The 16,822-nt window shown below is 40.0% G+C and overlaps 1 protein-coding gene and 1 non-coding gene across 2 annotated transcripts in view; both read left to right on the top strand.

Annotated features, from left to right (window-relative positions):
* CPA5 (carboxypeptidase A5) overlaps positions 1-16,822 on the top strand; it is a 59,462-nt gene that overhangs the window by 21,068 nt on the left and 21,572 nt on the right. The window contains 1 exon segment of the mRNA XM_060156682.1: positions 16,555-16,627. The gene's annotated coding sequence lies outside the window, so the exon portion shown is untranslated.
* Positions 16,268-16,340, top strand: TRNAG-CCC (transfer RNA glycine (anticodon CCC)). Its single transcript has one exon. It is a non-coding gene; the product is annotated as a tRNA-Gly (tRNA).

Here is a 16,822-nt window from a genome sequence, read left to right as displayed (position 1 = left end):
TGGGAAGGCCCTGACTGCTATAAGTCTATTTTGGGTGAAGTTGAGGGTATGTTCCAGTTTTGGAAGGTCCTATGTAGATTGCACTTCTTTTATGTCACTATCTTAAGAACAGCTGTGAAGAATCTTAAAAAAAAATTTTTTTTATATCTTTATTGGAGTGTAATCGCTTTACAATGTTGTGTTAGTTTATGCAGTACAACAAAGTGAATTAGCTATAAGTATATATATATCGCCATATCTCCTGCCTCTTGAGCCTCCTCCCACCCTCCCTATCCCGCCCCTCTAGATTGTCACAAAGCATCAAGCTGATCTCCTTGTGCTATGCAGCAGCTTCCCACTAGCTAACTATTTTACATTTGGTAGTGTATATATGTCAATGCTACTACTCTCTCACTTTGTCCCAGCTTCCCCTTCCCCCCACCCCGAGTCCTCAAGTCCGTTTTCTATGTCTGCGTCTTTATTCCTGCCCTGCCACTAGGTTCATCAGTACCATTTTTTAGATTCCATATATGTGTGTTAGCATATGGTATTTGTTTTTCTCCTTGTGACTTATTTCACTCTGTATGACAGACTCTAAGTCCATCTACCTCATCACAAATAACTCAATTTCATTCCTTTTTATGGCTGAGTAATATTCTATTATATATATGTGCCACATCTTCTTTATCCATTCATCTGTTGATGGACATTTCGGTTGCTTCCATGTCCTGGCTATTGTAAGTAGTGCCGCAATGAACACTGTGGTACATGTATCTTTTTGAATTATGGTTTTCTCAGGGTATATGCCCAGTAGTGGAATTGCTGGGTCATATGGTAGTTCTATTTTTAGTTTTTTAAGGAACCTCCATACTGTTCTCCCTAGTGGCTTTATCAATTTACATTCCCACCAACAGTGCAATAGAGTTCCGTTTTCTCCACACCCCCTCCAACATTTATTTTTTGTAGATTTTTTGATGACGGCCATTTGAAGAATAATTTTTATCATTATTACCATCATCTTTATCTTTCTATTTGATGAGTTCTGGAATTTTGCCAAACTAGACAGCTTGTAAAATAAATTCCCCCTACTATTTGTATTGAGCCTTAAATCATGAACACCAGCTGTTTCTTGTATTTGAAGTAAAGCTCCAGGTGTACTGGGGGCATCCAGAGAGCATAGGCAGTTTTTTCCTCCTTAGAATATATGGGTACCACGGTGCAGCTGGGCAATTCGCTCCTTTAATGCAGAAAGAGAATCTCATAGTTTTTGTATTTCCTACAAAGCTGAGCTCAGCAGCTAGTAAATATTTGTCAATTGATTTGCTGTAGGGCAGCAAGTTAACAATCGCATAAACCATACTCTCAACAAGTTAGGGCAGCAAAAAAAGAGTACCTTTTCCAACAAGTATTACCAGTGGAATTCTGGAAAATAGATAGGAATGTATGTCCCTAAGTTCTAAGAGAAACAGAGCATAAATTAAACCTTCAGAGATAAGGAAGACTTGATATTAAGTTGCTTGCATTTTTGTAATGATTTATAGTTTTAAAATGCTTTTATAGATATTGGATAATTAAATTATCACAACCACCTGGGGATATGTGCAGGATGGGTATTATTATCTCTATTTACTGATGAGGAGTCAAAGAATTAAAGAGGTGAAGTAACATGTCCAAACATAGACAGATGGAAATGGCGAAGCAGATTCTCAAGGCCAGCTCTAGAGATTGTTGCTGAGAAAGCAATTTGAATGCTTTTAAAATACACAGAGTTCCTCCAGTTCCTTTGGTCTCACAGCCCTGTATTATCTGCCTGACCCCTGAAACCTTTGAGTTTCCAGGTTTGCAGTGATGAGAGGGAATTTAGGGAAGAAACAGGAGCCAGGCCTCCCTCTCTGGCTGCCATTGCTGGCTGATGCTGACCACAATTGAGGGACATTGTGTGGTTCCCATGGGTCTGCCCCCTGTGCCTGCACCCAACATTGTCATCAAGAGACAATATTTTAGTTATTAAGAAACATCTGAAATGGACCAAAGACACTATACCCATCCATTAGGGACTTCATGCCCTTAGAGATTAGATAACCTATAGAACCACCTACTCCCATCTTTAACTTTAGCCTCTTGAAACCTTGAAGACAAAATGCCCACTGCTCTCAACAAGGAGGTAGACATATTCTGTTTGAGTATTTAAACAACTTGGCCTAACCTTAGAAAGTCATTAACCCAGATTTTGGGCTTATAATTCCCTCAAGGGCAGAGCCAAGGTTTTATTTATTTTGGGTCCACAATACCTAAGCACAAATTGGTGACACCTGCAGCAGAGTCAGCTGATCTACTTAGCTAACTGGCTGAGGCAGTCTCCCTTCCTCAGCTCTGAGTACCTTGCTATAGTATTGTTCTTTTCTGATGGATGTAAGAAGCACAGAGGTCAGGGAAAGCAAAGAACTGCTCTCGTTTCAGCAAATCTGTATTAGAAAACTCAGAGACGTTAGGCCCAGTGGGAGAGGAAGGATGACCTATCTTATCATTGTGAAGTGGTATTTCTAAATACTTCTAGAGGCAGCTGGTGGTTGAACAGGTATTAACTTGTTAGGGAGGCATGTCAAAGAAGAAGTCCCCAGATCTCCCTCTCTCCCTCCTGCCCCAGGGCCATCAATAGGATAAATATCTTACAGGCATGTTTCTTTATGTCCTCCAGGCTCTGTAGTGCCTGGCCTCAGGTCTAAGAGCCTTCCGTTTACTCAGGAAAACAAATGAGGGACTCATGTAGCCAGAAAGATATTTGTTCAAGCTGGAAAGTGGACAAATTGCTAGGCTGGAGAAGGCCTGATGATGAATAGCACTGGCCCTGGAAGAGGGTGTTTCTCTCCTACTCTTTGCCAGGGTTGCAGAGTGGTGGAGGGATATAGGTGCCAGCTCTGTGGCCTCAGAGGCCAATGGTATCATAACCTTTAGAAATTAACCCAAAAGATTGAGAGGAGGCAGTCCAGAGATGGTTTCCCTTACTCCCAGTAGAAGGAGAAATAATAACACATTGATCATTTTTTCCCTGAGTTGCCCAAACTTGATGGAATGTTTGCTCTAGTAATATCAGGATTTTACTTTTTATTTCTCTGACACTTGGATCCAAATTTGTGGACCCGTCCTCAACTATTACCATCATCAATATTTGAGCAATGTAAGGTTCAGAGTAAAGTCGTTGCTTAGGATTTAATGGCCCTGTGTTCTAAATCTGTTTTTTTAACACCCTGAAGTGTCTGTCAGATTTCTCAAGATCTCAACACCCAAGGTATTTCTGTGGTCCCGGGAACCGTAAGCCCTCACTCTATTGCAAAACCATCTTCCAGAGTCAGGCTGCCTTCTCCCTTCATATATGATAAATTCCTGAACATGTATGTATATGAAATTCTAGCAGTAGACACAGATTATAATTAGAGTATTCCCAGTGAGCCCAAACCTTTCTACTCAAAGTCAAATGACAGCATCAGGCAATACCAGGGAGCTTGTCAGAAACAGAATCTCTGGCTCCACTCCAGACCTACTGAATCAGAATCTGCATTGAACATGATTCTCAAGTAATTCACATGCCCAGCAAACCTTGGGAAGCACTGAGCTAAAAATATATTTACTAATTACACCTCACCTCATCATCTTTTAGACAGGTGTTCTCCACCCTGGCTATAAGTCAGAATCACCTGGGGGCTTTTGCAAACTACTGATGCTTAGGTTCCATCCCAGACCAATTAAAACAGAATCTGTGGACATTGGTTTGTAAAGATCTGCTCAGGTGATACTAATGGACAACCAAGGCTGAGGACACTTTTTTTGTGTCTGTGCCAGGCGACTTGCGGGATCTTAGTTCCCTGACAAGGGATTGAACCCAGGCCCACAGCAGTGAAAGCACCGAGTCCCAACCACTGGACTGCCAGAGAATTCCCCCTGAGGACACTGTTTTGAACCCAATTTCCAGTGCCATTTTCACAGTGTTTTATACATGGATAAATTCTCCATGGATCTCTGTTTCTGCACATCCAGATTATCTTTTCAAGGCTGTTAGAACAATAAATAGCTTTGGAAGACAGAGATAATGTTCCCTGTGAAGGAAAGATTTGTTTACTGTTCAGTATAATAAAATAATCATCGTATTCAAACTGCAGAAAAATAAAGACAGAAAATCTTGAAAGCGAGCAGGGGGGAAATTACTACTTATAGAGAAACAAGCATAAGAATTACAGTGGACTTCTTGTCAGAAACTGTGAAAGCAAGAAGAGAGTGGAAGGAAATGTTTAAAGTTTTGAAGAAAAAAACACAAACCTAGAATTCCTACTCAGTGAGATTATCCCTTGAGACTGAAGGAGACTCAAATAGGCAAAACAGTCTTGAGAGAGAAGAACATAGCTGGAGGTATCATGCTCCCTGATACCAAACTATAGTACAGAGATATAGTAATCAAAACAATATGGTACTGGCAAAAACAGATACCCAGATCAATGGAACAGAATTGAGAGTTCAGAAATAAACCTATATGTATAAGGACAATTTATGACAAAGGAGCAAAGAACATACAAAGGAAAAAGGATAGTCTCTTCAATAAATAGTGTTGGGAAAACTGGATAGCCACATGCAGCAAAATGAAACTAGACCACTGTCTTACACCATACACAAAAATTGACTCAAAATGGATTAAAGCCTTGAATGTAAGACCGAAAACCACAAAATTTCTAGAAGAAAACATAGGTGGTAACCTCATTGACATCTAGTGACATCTTAGTGATGTTTTGTGGATCTGACTCCAAAGGCAAGGGAAACAAAAGCAAAAATAAACAAATGGGACTATATCAAACTAAAAAGCTTCTATATAGTGACGGAAACCATCATCAAAATGAAAAGGCAATCTATTGAATGGGAGAAGATATTTGCAAATTATATATCTGATAAGGGGCTAATATCCAAAATATATAAAGAACTCATATAATTTGACAAAAAACAAACAACTTTGATTAAAAAATTGGCAGAGGACCTGAATAGACATTTTCCCAAAGAAGACATACAGATGGCCAACAGGCACATGAATACATGTTCAACATTACTAATTATTAGGGAAATGCAAATCAAAACCACAATGAGAGATCACCTCCCACCTGTTAGAATGACTATTACCAAAAAGACAAGAAACAACAATGTTGCAGAAGATGTGGAGAAAAGGGATTCCTCATACACAGTTGGTGGGACTGTAAATTGGTGCAGCCACCATGGAAAACAATATGGAGGGTTCTCAAAAAATTAAGGCTAGGACTACCATTTGACCCAGCTATTTCACTTCTGGGTATTTATCCAAAGAACATGAAAACATTAATTCAAAAAGATGTACACACCCCTATGTTCATTACAACATTATTTACAAGAGCCAAGATATGGAAACAACCTAAGTGTCCACTGATGGATGAATGGATAAAGAAGATGTGGTGTATATACCAATTGGAATACACTCAGGCATAAAAAATAATGAAATCCTACCATTTGCAACAACATAGATGGATCATGAAGGTATTATGAAATAAGTGAATTAACTCAGTCAGAGAAAGATAAATACCATATTATTTCACTCATATTGAATCTAAAAAAACAAAACAAATGAACAAACAAAAAAACCTGAAAACAAACTCATAGATACAGAGGTCAAATTAGTGATTACCAGAGGGGAAGGGGGTTGAGAGGTGGGTGAAATAGAGGGTAGGGGGTCAACTGTATGGTGATGAATGGTAACTAGACTTGTGATAATCATTTTGTAGTGTATACAGATGTTGAATTATGATGCTGTACACCTGAAACTTATATAATAAAATATAATAATAAATAAATATCAACATTAAAAAGGAGTGAAGAAGAAATACTTTCCCAGACAAACAAAATCTGAGGGAATTCGGATTTTGAATTCTGCAAGAAATATTAAAAAAAGTTTTTCAGGGAGTAGGAAAATGACATAGGTCAAAAATTTGTATCTACATAAAGAAAGGAAAGGGGAAGGAATAAATGAAGGTAAAATAAAATATTTTATTTTTCTTCTTCTTAATTGATCTAGAAGATAACTGTTGAAAAATGGTAACAATGAGATTACAGTTTATGGATAAGTGAAATATACTGTATTTCAGCAATGTTATAATGGGTAAGAGGAAGAAACTGGGAATGTTCTAAAGCAACGGTCCCCAACCTTTTTGGCACCAGGGACCGGTTTCATGGAAGACAATTTTTTCATGGACTGGGGTGGTGGGGGGATGGTTTTGGGATGATTCAAGCACATTACATTTATTATGCACTTTATTTCTATTATTATTACCTTGTAATACATAACGAAATAATTATACAACTCACCATAATGCTGACAGGAGGCCGAGCTCAGGTGGTAAGGCAAGCGATGGGGAGCAGCTGTAAATACAGATGAAGCTTTGCTCGCTTGCCTGCTGCTCACCTCCTGATGTGCGGCCCGGTTTCTAACAGGCCACAGACCAGTACTTGTCCGTGGCCCAGGGGTTGGGGCCACCTGTTCTAAAGTACCCACACCACATGTGAAGTAGTGTTGTTTGAAGGCAGACATAGATTAGTTAAAAGTGTACATTGCAAATTCTAGGGCAACTACTAAAATAATTTTTAAAAGAAGCGTACTTGATATGCCAAGGGAGAAGATAAAGTGGAATTCTTTGAAATGTTCAATTAAAACCAGAGAAAGCAGGTAAAGGGGAACAAAAGAAACAAAAACAAGTATAATAAATAGAAAACAGTTACAAACATGGTAGATATTACTCCAACTATATCAGTAATAAATTTAAATGTGAATGGTCTAATACACCAATTAAAAGACCGAGATTGTCAGTCTGGATAAAGAAGACCCAACTATTAAGTCGTCTACAAGAAACCCACTTTAAATATAAAGGTTCAGATATATTAAAAGTGAAGTGATGGAGAAAGCTATTCCACTCTAACACTAATCAAAAGAAAGTTGTAGTAGCTGTCTTGATTTCAGACAAAGCAGACTTCAGAAAAAGGAAACTTATCAGGGATAAAGAGGGGCATTATATAACAATAAAGGATTTAATTTTCCAAGAATATATAACAGTTCTTAGCATGTTTGCACCTAACAACAGAGTGTTAAAATTCATGAGGCAGGGCTTCCCTGGTGGCGCAGTGGCTGAGAGTCCGCCTGCCGATGCAGGGGACACGGCTTCATGCCCTGGTCCAGGAAGATCCCACATGCCGCGGAGCGGCTGGGCCCGTGAGCCATGGCCGCTGAGCCTGCGCGTCCGGAGACCGTGCTCCGCAACGGGAGAGGCCACAACAGTGAGAGGCCCGCGTACCGCAAAACAAAAAAAAATTCATGAGGCAAAAACTGATAGAACTGCAAGGAGAAATACACAAATCTGCTATCTGGTTGGAAATTTCAACACCCTTTTTTCAGTAATTTTTAGGTCAACCAGGCAGAAAATCAGAAAGAATATAGTTGACCTGAATAGCACCATCAATTGACTTGATCTAATTGACATTTATGGAACACTCCATCCAACAGCAGTGGCATACACATTCTTCCCAAGCACTCACGGACTTTCACTAAGATAGACCACATTCTGGGCCATAAAAAATAATCTTGTGAATTCCCTTTCAGTCCAGTGGTTAGGACTCCACACTCTCGCTGCTAAGGGTGTGGGATCGATCCCTGGTTGGAGAACTAAGATCCCGCAAGCCGCGGCATGGCAAAAAAAAAAAACCAAAAACTTAACAAATTTAAAAGAATAGAAATCATAGATTTAAGGTTCCCTACACTCAGGATTCCTCTCCTATAATTCAACCTACTGCCTGGGCAGGTGTCACCTGACCCTCTTTGTGGAAAATGGAACTCAGAGAACTGGCACAAATGCTGATATTGCCATGAGTAATAAAGTTCTTTGCCTGTGACCCAGGGTTTTGTGTCTTCTGCTGGCATCCAGGAAACGGTGGCCAGCCAACTTATTAACTTGAAGTCAGGGTAAAAATTTTGACCTTTCAGAGTTCTTGACAACATCTTTTATAGTTTTAATCTTTTCCTGTCCAAATCAATACCTAGTTACCTAGGTTACTCCAGTGAATGTCCGAGTGAGGCTATTTGTTTCCAGAATGTTTATTTTCCATCTTTATCTCAGTTGCATCAAGTTTATCTCAACGGTTTAAAAATTGGCACTAAAAATTTCAGTTTTCCATTTTCCACTAATTTTTACAAAATCTGGGCAAAATGTGCAAACAACTCTGTTTAGATGAAATCAAGTAAGGTGAGGAGCTAAATTGTCAGGCAGCACCCCATCCCCCCAGTTGCTGTCTTCTGTTGCACAAAAGTCTGCTATTGTACAGAGGCTGAGTTCAGCACATACAAGAAGTGTTACTATGTAATTAAGTCAAGGAGAGCCTGAAGTAAACATGGACCCAGCAGTAGTCTTAAAATTCTTGATCCCAAAGGCCTGTTATGGGGGAAGACTGTTCTGACACCACATGACAAAAAGGAGCAGCAAGGATTCAAAATCTCAATCAGACATCAGATTCTAAAGGCATAACCTTGCTCATAGCAGTGCTCAAATAGTACCCCCCCCATAATACATTGATTTCAAAGATAGGGAAATCCTCCAGTATCTGTCAACGTTGATTTAAATAAGTTTTAATTTAAAAAAATCAGATTTTGCCACCCAATGCTATGTAAGAGAAGAGGTACTTACAGAAACAAAGCCATGACAGTATGAGACTTTTCAAAATTGGTGCCAGATCATTAGGCCAGCATTCTTCAGATTTTTTTCATCCTGCCCTCCTTACAATTAAAGTTTTTAGCATGTCATACCCAACATATGTGATTATGTATTTATAAATTCTGTATAAATACCATTGTATTTATATCATGTATTTAGTAAAACACAAACAAAAATTGAAATAAAAAAGGATGAGATAAAAATATACACTAGAGGGACTTCCCTGGTGGCACAGTGGTTAAGAATATGCCTGCCAGTGCAGGGGACATGGGTTCGAGCCCTGGTATAGGAAGATCCCACATGCCGCGGAGCAGCTAAGCCCGTGCGCCACAACTACTGAAGCCCACGTGCCTAGAGCCCGTGCTCCACAACAAGAGAAGCCTCCGCAATGAGAAGCCCGTGCACCGCAATGAAGAGTAGTCCCCTCTCGCTACAACTAGAGAAAGCCTGCACGCAGCAATGAAGACCCAACACAGCCAAAAATAAATAGATTAATTAATTAAAAATATATATACACTAGAAGTCTTATTAATTTCTTCCTTTCTACCCGGTAAGAGCAAATGCCTCACTTTGGAGATCATTGGCTTTGATTGAAGAATGCTTCTAACTCTGGTCTCTGATTTCCCTTGAGCTTTCTAATAGTTTCCAATAGTCTCATAAATGAATGCCTGCCTCTTCAACTAGACAGGGGTGGGCAAACTACAGCCTGCAGGCTAAATCTAGATCCACTTATTTTTGTATAGCCCAAAAGCTCTTTATATTTTTAAATATAAGAAAGACTATACAGTGAGAATACTTGCTGTATATTGCCTCATGGGCCCCCCAAAGCCTAAAATATTTACTATTTAGTCCTTTCCAGAAAGAGTTTGCTGGCCCGCAGACAGGAAAACTGTCTGGTCACCTTTGCGTTTCCTCCACACAGTAGAGACTTCACCAGCACCTCACAGGGCTGTATGCATGGCTCCCCAGCACCAGGGGCTGGCCCCTGGCTGCAGCTGCACCCCTTGACCTGCAGGTGCCCTTCCTCCAAAAAAGTAGGAAGTGGCTTCTTGGGTGGTGGCTGCCAACCCTCTGCCTCACTGGGAGCAGGCTCTTGGCCTGTGGTCTGGGGCACCTGATTGTCATTGGCTGGGTAGTCCTGGTATGGCCAGCCCCTCAGCCACAGTGGGGTGAGAGCTGTGGGCTGAGGGCCAGGGAATGTCACTGGGCAAACCCTCTCCCCTTTAGGGACTGGGTGGAGGTGGACTGGAGCTGGGGTCTCCCGGGTAGGTGGCTGGACCAGTGAGGAAGAGAGTGGGTGTGCTGCAATAGAGAGGAGGCCAGCTGGGTGTCCAAGCAAAGGCATCCATGTGGCAGAGGGTGGCCCAAGAGTCTGTCATCAACTGCTGGGCCTAGGTTTGGAGGTGGATGCCAGTTCTGGGGGAGGGGAAGGAAAGACCCTGGTATTGGAGGGTTGCATTTAAGTATGATACCATGTGAGGTCTCTGACTGTGGGTGGTGAGAAAGGGGTCCAGTAACTAAAAGTGGGAAGCAGGACAGAGCAAAGATTTAGGAGCTCTGAGCTGGTGGATGCAGAGCTGGTGGAACAGGCAAGGGCAAAGGCCTAGGAAGCAAGGTTTGTTCCCCTAGGCTTTGGGCAGTTAGCAGGATGAGTGGATCAACAGATCATCAATAAGTAGGTCCTGGGCAGTGCCTGGGCTGTATGCAGGGTTTCTTGGGTCACACAGATGAATGTGACACAGCCCCAGCCCAGGATGAGCTTGTTTCGTGTTAGACGGATGCTTGTGAAGAATTAGAATTTATATGGTGTGTGATGATAGGGGGAAGCATGAGATGTGATGGAGATATGGTCGGTCAGCTACAGCTTCCCTTGCTGGAATGACCTCAGTGTGGGACTTTTCAATGATAAAGTTGATTTAGAAACTAGTCTAGAGCAGCATTAAACCACCTTTTGGTGCGTCATTGTTTTCTTGGATTTTCAGTTCTCAATTTCCTTGAAGGCGCCTGTTTGGCATATTTCTGGAAGGTGGGATAAGCCTGTTTTGTGTTAATTAAATCACATTTTGAGTGTCCCCGGGGGAGGAATGTTAAGAAACTGTAGTAAATCCTCTTGTCAGTCAAAGAATCCTTTTGCAGTGTGAATGATGATACTCCTGTTTTTCTGTTTTTTAAGATTACATTTGATATATTCATTTCCATTAAGCACCCAAACGGGACTTCTGGAAATTAAACATAATTTAGTTTGGGAGTTTTATTTGCAAATATTGGAGCACCTCATGTGATCTCTGGAGACCGTTAGGGAGGTTTCCAACCAGAAGTGGGAATTAATACCTTTAATGAAGAAAGGATTCAGGGCAAGAATCAGACTTCCTGGAACCTCTTCACCCTGCCTCAGATGGTTAACTCCTTCATACTTTCTCTGACTTAGTTCAAATTCCACTCTCTTTTTTTTTGAACTTTAATTTTTTTTGTGTGGTAAAATATACATAACATAAAATTTACCACTTTAGTAATTTTTAAGTGTACAGTTTAGTAGCATTGAGGAAATTCACATTGTTGTGCACCCATCAGCACCATCCATTTCCATATCTTTTCGTCTTCCCCAACTGAAACTCTGTACCCATTAAACTCTAACCCTTCATGACCCCGTTCCCTCACTAGCCCCCAGAAACCACCACTCTACCTTCTGTCTCCATGCATTTGACTATCCTAGGTATCAGACGCCACTTTTTAAACTTCACTTTTAGTTAAATTAATTGTACGGCACATCGTTTAATGAGTCCAACAGGTCTACAAGACTTGTTATAAAAAGCAGCCGAGGGCTTCCCTGGTGGCGCAGTGGTTGAGAGTCCGCCTGCTGATGCAGGGGACACGGGTTCGTGCCCCAGTCCGGGAAGATCCCACATGCCGCGGAGTGGCTGGGCCCGTGAGCCATGGCCGCTGAGCCTGCGCGTCCGGAGCCTGTGCTCCGCAACGGGAGAGGCCACAGCAGTGAGAGGCCCGTGTACCACAAAAAAAAAAAAAAAAAAAAATGCAGCTGAGTCCTGCTCCCCATTCCTTCTTTCCATGTCTTGCTCTCCAGCAACAACCAAACTGAATTCTTTTAGCCTTGACATTCACATCCATAAACCTAGATACAGTGTTTATATTGCTACCTCTTGCTTTGTTCAGTTTTAGGCATTTTCTATTGATTTCTCACTATGAAAAATAAGAATTTAGCTTTCCCATATTTCCTTTAAAATATATTTTATTGTGAAGTATATCATATGTACAAGAGCCTGTGTAAAGCTTTCATAGCCTGTTAAAAATATAATTAACTCTCTTTTACCCACCATTCAGCTTAACAAGAGCAAACACACCTTAGAAGCCTGCAGGTGCTCCTCATTGCACTCCCTTCCCTTCCCCAGATGAAACCACAAATCCACACTAAGTTCCTTCCTTTTCCTTGTAATTATCAGCTGTGCACATATTCCTAGACAATATATTGTTCAGTCTTACCTGTCTGTGAATGTATATAAATAGAAACATACAGTGCGTGTTCCAATTTGGCTTCTTTCACTCAACATCATGGTTTTGAGGTTTGTCTGCTGGATGCATGTAGTTGTAGTCGGTTCATTTCCTCTGCTCTGTTGTATTACAACTACATCTCCATTTTAGAAATCCAATCTTGGACATATATCTTGCTGCACATGCACATGAGTTTCCTCAGGGCATATAGCTGGGAGTGCAGTTGTTAGGGTGTAGGATGTGCAACTTCACTAGGTAACAAGTGTTTTTTGAAGTTATTTCACCAATTTAAAGCTCTACCAGGAGTGAATGAGAGGTGCTGTTGCCCCCATCCTTGCCAACTCTTGGTATTGACTGACATTTAACTCTTGACATTGGTAGTATGATATGGTAATTTCACTGTGGTTTAATTTTCTTTTCCCTGACTAATTATAATTTTCACATGTTTATAGATCATTTGTGAGTCCTCTTGTGAAATGGACTTTTGTGTTCTTTGCCCATTAAAAAAGTGATTCACAGATGTTCTTTACATATCATGGATATTTTTATGTGCTACAAATATGTCCTCTCCAGTTGAGGCTTACTTTCTACTCTCTAGTGAGAAGTTCTTAATTATAATGTAGTTGATTTTATCCATTCTTCCCTTTATGGGAAACTTTATAGTTATTTTTTTTGCTTTTCACATCTTATTTAGAAAAATTATTACCTATCCCAATGTCATAAAATATTCTCTATGTTGTCTTCTGAGGGTGTTATAATTTTGCCTTTTACATTTAAGTATTTTAATCTACCTGGAATTGATTTTTGTATATGGTATGATTGAGATTTAATTCCATTTTCCCCATGTAGATCTACAGTTGTCTCAGCAACGTTTATTGAATAGTCTTTCTGTTCCACAATGATGTGCTGTGCCAAGTCTGCAAAAAATTAAGTTTCCAAATATGTGTGGGTTTATTTCTGTGTTATGTTCTGTTTATCTGTGCCAGTACTGTACCATCTCAATGACTATAGTTTTATAATATGTTTCAATGTCTGATACGGAAAGTTCTCCTACTTTGTTCTTCAAGATTGTCTTGACTCTTCTTAGGACCTTTATTTTTTCATATACATTTATATAAACATGAAGTTGTGTGCTGTTGGGTTTTTGATTGGCATTATATTGAATCTCTAAATCTATTTGGGGAGAATGGGTAATTCTATGACATTGAATTTTCTTGTCCTAGAATAAAGTATATCTTCAGGTTTATTTAGAATTGTAGCATTTTTCAATAAAGTTTTATAATTGTCTCCAGGAAGGATTGCACATTATTTGTTAGAATTATTCCTGAATATTTTTATATGTTAAGAATTCTTGGGAAATTGAAAGTAGTATTATTATGTAGTGACCCTCTTATTTCTCATAATGCCTTTTGCCTTGAAGTTTATTTTATCTTATATTAATAAAGCTACAGATATTTTCTTTTGGTTAACATTTACCTAGCATATCTTTCTTCCACCTTTGACTTTTAGTTTCTCTTTGTTCTTATGTTTTAAGCATAACTCTTGTGAATACATATAGCTAGGTTAAAAAAGAATCTATTCTGATAATTTTTGTCTTGTACTGGAGAGTTAAAACTACTTTTAGTATGACTGAAATATATTTAGGTAAGTTTCTTCTTTTTATGTTCTTTCCATTTGTCCTACTTTTAACACCCCCTTTTTTTCCCACCTTCCTTTCTGTCTTCTTTTGATTTGTTTTTCCCCTGTTTTTCATTTCATCTTTACCCTTTCTACCCGTTTGGAAGTTATTACTCTAGCAATCTGAACATGCATACTTAACCTAAGTCTAGAAAAGTATCACTGTCTAACCTTTGTTACAGTAGAGGACCTTAAAACACTAACTCTGATTACCTGCTTGCAAATAATCTGCTGTTATTGTGCAGGATTTAAAATCCTGATGTTAAGTGATCCAGAGAAAAATATCTCCTGAGACTTCATAACCGTAATAAGTAAGCCCCTACATGAGTCTGTGGTCTAAATTTATGCTAACTATGTAATCCAAAATAATTCAAGCAAATTAATTTAATTTAGAGTGGTCTCAGGTTGGACGTGCCCCCCAGGCAACTCATAAAAGTAAATGCAAATCCTCTCTGGAGGAACTCAACTTCAATCTAGGCCTCAAAGCAATTCCACAGGTAAAGGTCCAAAAAAAATGACTGACTCACAGATAAATAGCACAGGAAAAAAATGCACCATGAATGAAAACCAGCAGAAATAGTATGCAGTAGAAATAGAGTTGCAAAGTCTTCAGATATTGCAGTTATCTGACACAGAATATAAGATTATTAAGTTTTATAAGTTTAAAGATTTAATTTTTTAAAATTTATTTATTTTTGGCTGTGTTGGGTCTTTGTTGCTGCGCACGGGCTTTCTCTAGTTGTGGCGAGCGGGGGCTACTTTTCACTGACGTGCGCAGGCTTCTCCTTGTGGTGGCTTCTCATGTTGCGGAGCATGGGCTGTAGGTGTGTGGGCTTTTAGTAGTTGTGGTTCATGGCCTCAGTAGTTGTGGATCACAGGCTTAGTTGCTCCACAGCGTGTGGGATCTTCCTGGACCAGGGATCAAACACGTGTCCCCTGAATTGGCAGGCGGATTCCTACCTGCTGTGCCCCCAGGGAAGTCCAAGTTTTATAAGTTTAAAAAACAAACAAACAAGAAGTTCTAAAATAGGTGAGAAATTCAAGTCATTTGGGCTCAAAAAGAATAAAATAGAACATCCAAAAGATGAAAAAAGAATACCATACTGTGTTGACTATAAAATAAGATTGATCATAAGATGAGCCATAATTTTATGTGTCGTCAAAAATACTGACAATTATCATTCAAGATGCCACCGATTGTAAGATGCTCCTGGATTTCAGGGGTGTTAAAATCTGGAAAAAAGTTGTTTTAGAATCGATGAACTGTGTAAGTTGAAACGTTAAAATTTAGGAGATTGATTAAAATACATATTAAGCTCAGCTGATGAGAGAATCAGTTAACTGGGCTAAAGAAACAATATTCAATACAAGTAAATTATCCAGATTGTAGCCCAGAGATACAACGAAATAGAAATATAACAGAATGACTAAGAGTCTTGGAGGATAGAATGAGAGCACCTAGCATATACTACATCAAAATTCCAGAAGGTAATAAAGAGACTGGGAAAAAGCCAACGTTAAAAAGTATAATGGGGGGCTTCTCTGGTGGCGCAGTGGTTGAGAGTCCGCCTGCCGATGCAGGGGTCACGGGTTCGTGTCCCGGTCCGGGAAGATCCCACATGCCACAGAGCAGCTGGGCCTGTGAGCCATGGCCGCTGAGCCTGAGCGTCCAGAGCCTGTGCTCTGCAACGGGAGAGGCCACAACAGTGAGAGGCCTGCGTACCACAAAAAAAAAAAAAAAAAAAAAAAAAAAAAGTATAATGGGGGCTTCCCTGGTGGCACAGTGGTTAAGAATCCACCTGCCAATGCAGGGGACATGGGTTCAAGCCCTGGTCTGGGAAGATCCCACATGCCACAGAGCAACTAAGCCCTTGTGCCACAACTACTGAGCCTGTGCTCTAGAGCCCACGAGTCACAACTACTGAGCCCACATGCCACAACTACTGAAGCCTGCGTGCCTAGAGCCCGTGCTCCGCAACAAGAGAAGCCACCACAAGGAGAAGCCCGTACACGGCAATGAAAAGTAGCCGCCGCTCGCCACAACTGGAGAAAGCCTGCGTGCAGCAACAAAGACCCAACGCAGCCAAAAAAAAAAAAAAAAGTATAATGACTGAGAAATTTGTGACAATAGTGGAGAGAGAGCTGTCCCCAGGTACAGTAATCCAATCTCAAGCAGGATAAACCAAAAGAAATTTATACTTAGACACATTATACATGTGTCTAAATGATTACCTTTCAACAGCAAAAGTGATAATGTTTTCGATGTGCTGAGAGAAAAACAATAATCAACCTAGAATTTATAACCAGTGAGACTCTTTCAAGAATGAAAGCAAATAGGGACTTCCCTGGTGGTCCAGTGGTTAAGACTCTGTGCTCCCAATGCAGGGGGCCCAGGTTCAATCCCTGGTCAGGGAACTAGATCCCGCAGCTGCAACTAAAATAAAAAGGAAGATCCTGCGTGCTGCAACTAAGACCTGGCACAGCCAAATAAATAAATAAATATTTTTAAAAAAGGAAGCAAATAAAGAATTTTCAAACAAATAAAAACAGAGAGCTTCACTAAAGAAAATTTAAATATATACTTCAAGCAGGAGGAAAATGATCCTAGTTACAAGGTATTTTCTTTTAGGAGGAAGATCAAGAACTCTAGGGTTGAGAGACCTCTATCTACTCTTCAGGGGACATGTTTGCTTACCTCTCAGGTAAGTTTGCTTTTACTTCTTTTACTTCTTTTTGGAATCTGTAGATTCTTACTTTCATGCCAGCCCAGTGAGGTGTTAAGAAAAGTTGTTATTAAAAATATTTTGTCTAGCATTTTAGTTATTTCATTTGGGCAGGATTGCCCACTCACCTGTAGGAGATGAAAGTCCTTCTAACAACTTCTTTAGGTTAACTCT

Source organism: Lagenorhynchus albirostris, chromosome 8 (genome assembly GCF_949774975.1).
Source record: "Lagenorhynchus albirostris chromosome 8, mLagAlb1.1, whole genome shotgun sequence".
NCBI classification, from domain to species: Eukaryota; Metazoa; Chordata; class Mammalia; order Artiodactyla; family Delphinidae; genus Lagenorhynchus; species Lagenorhynchus albirostris.
This window is presented reverse-complemented; position numbering and strand designations above follow the sequence as displayed.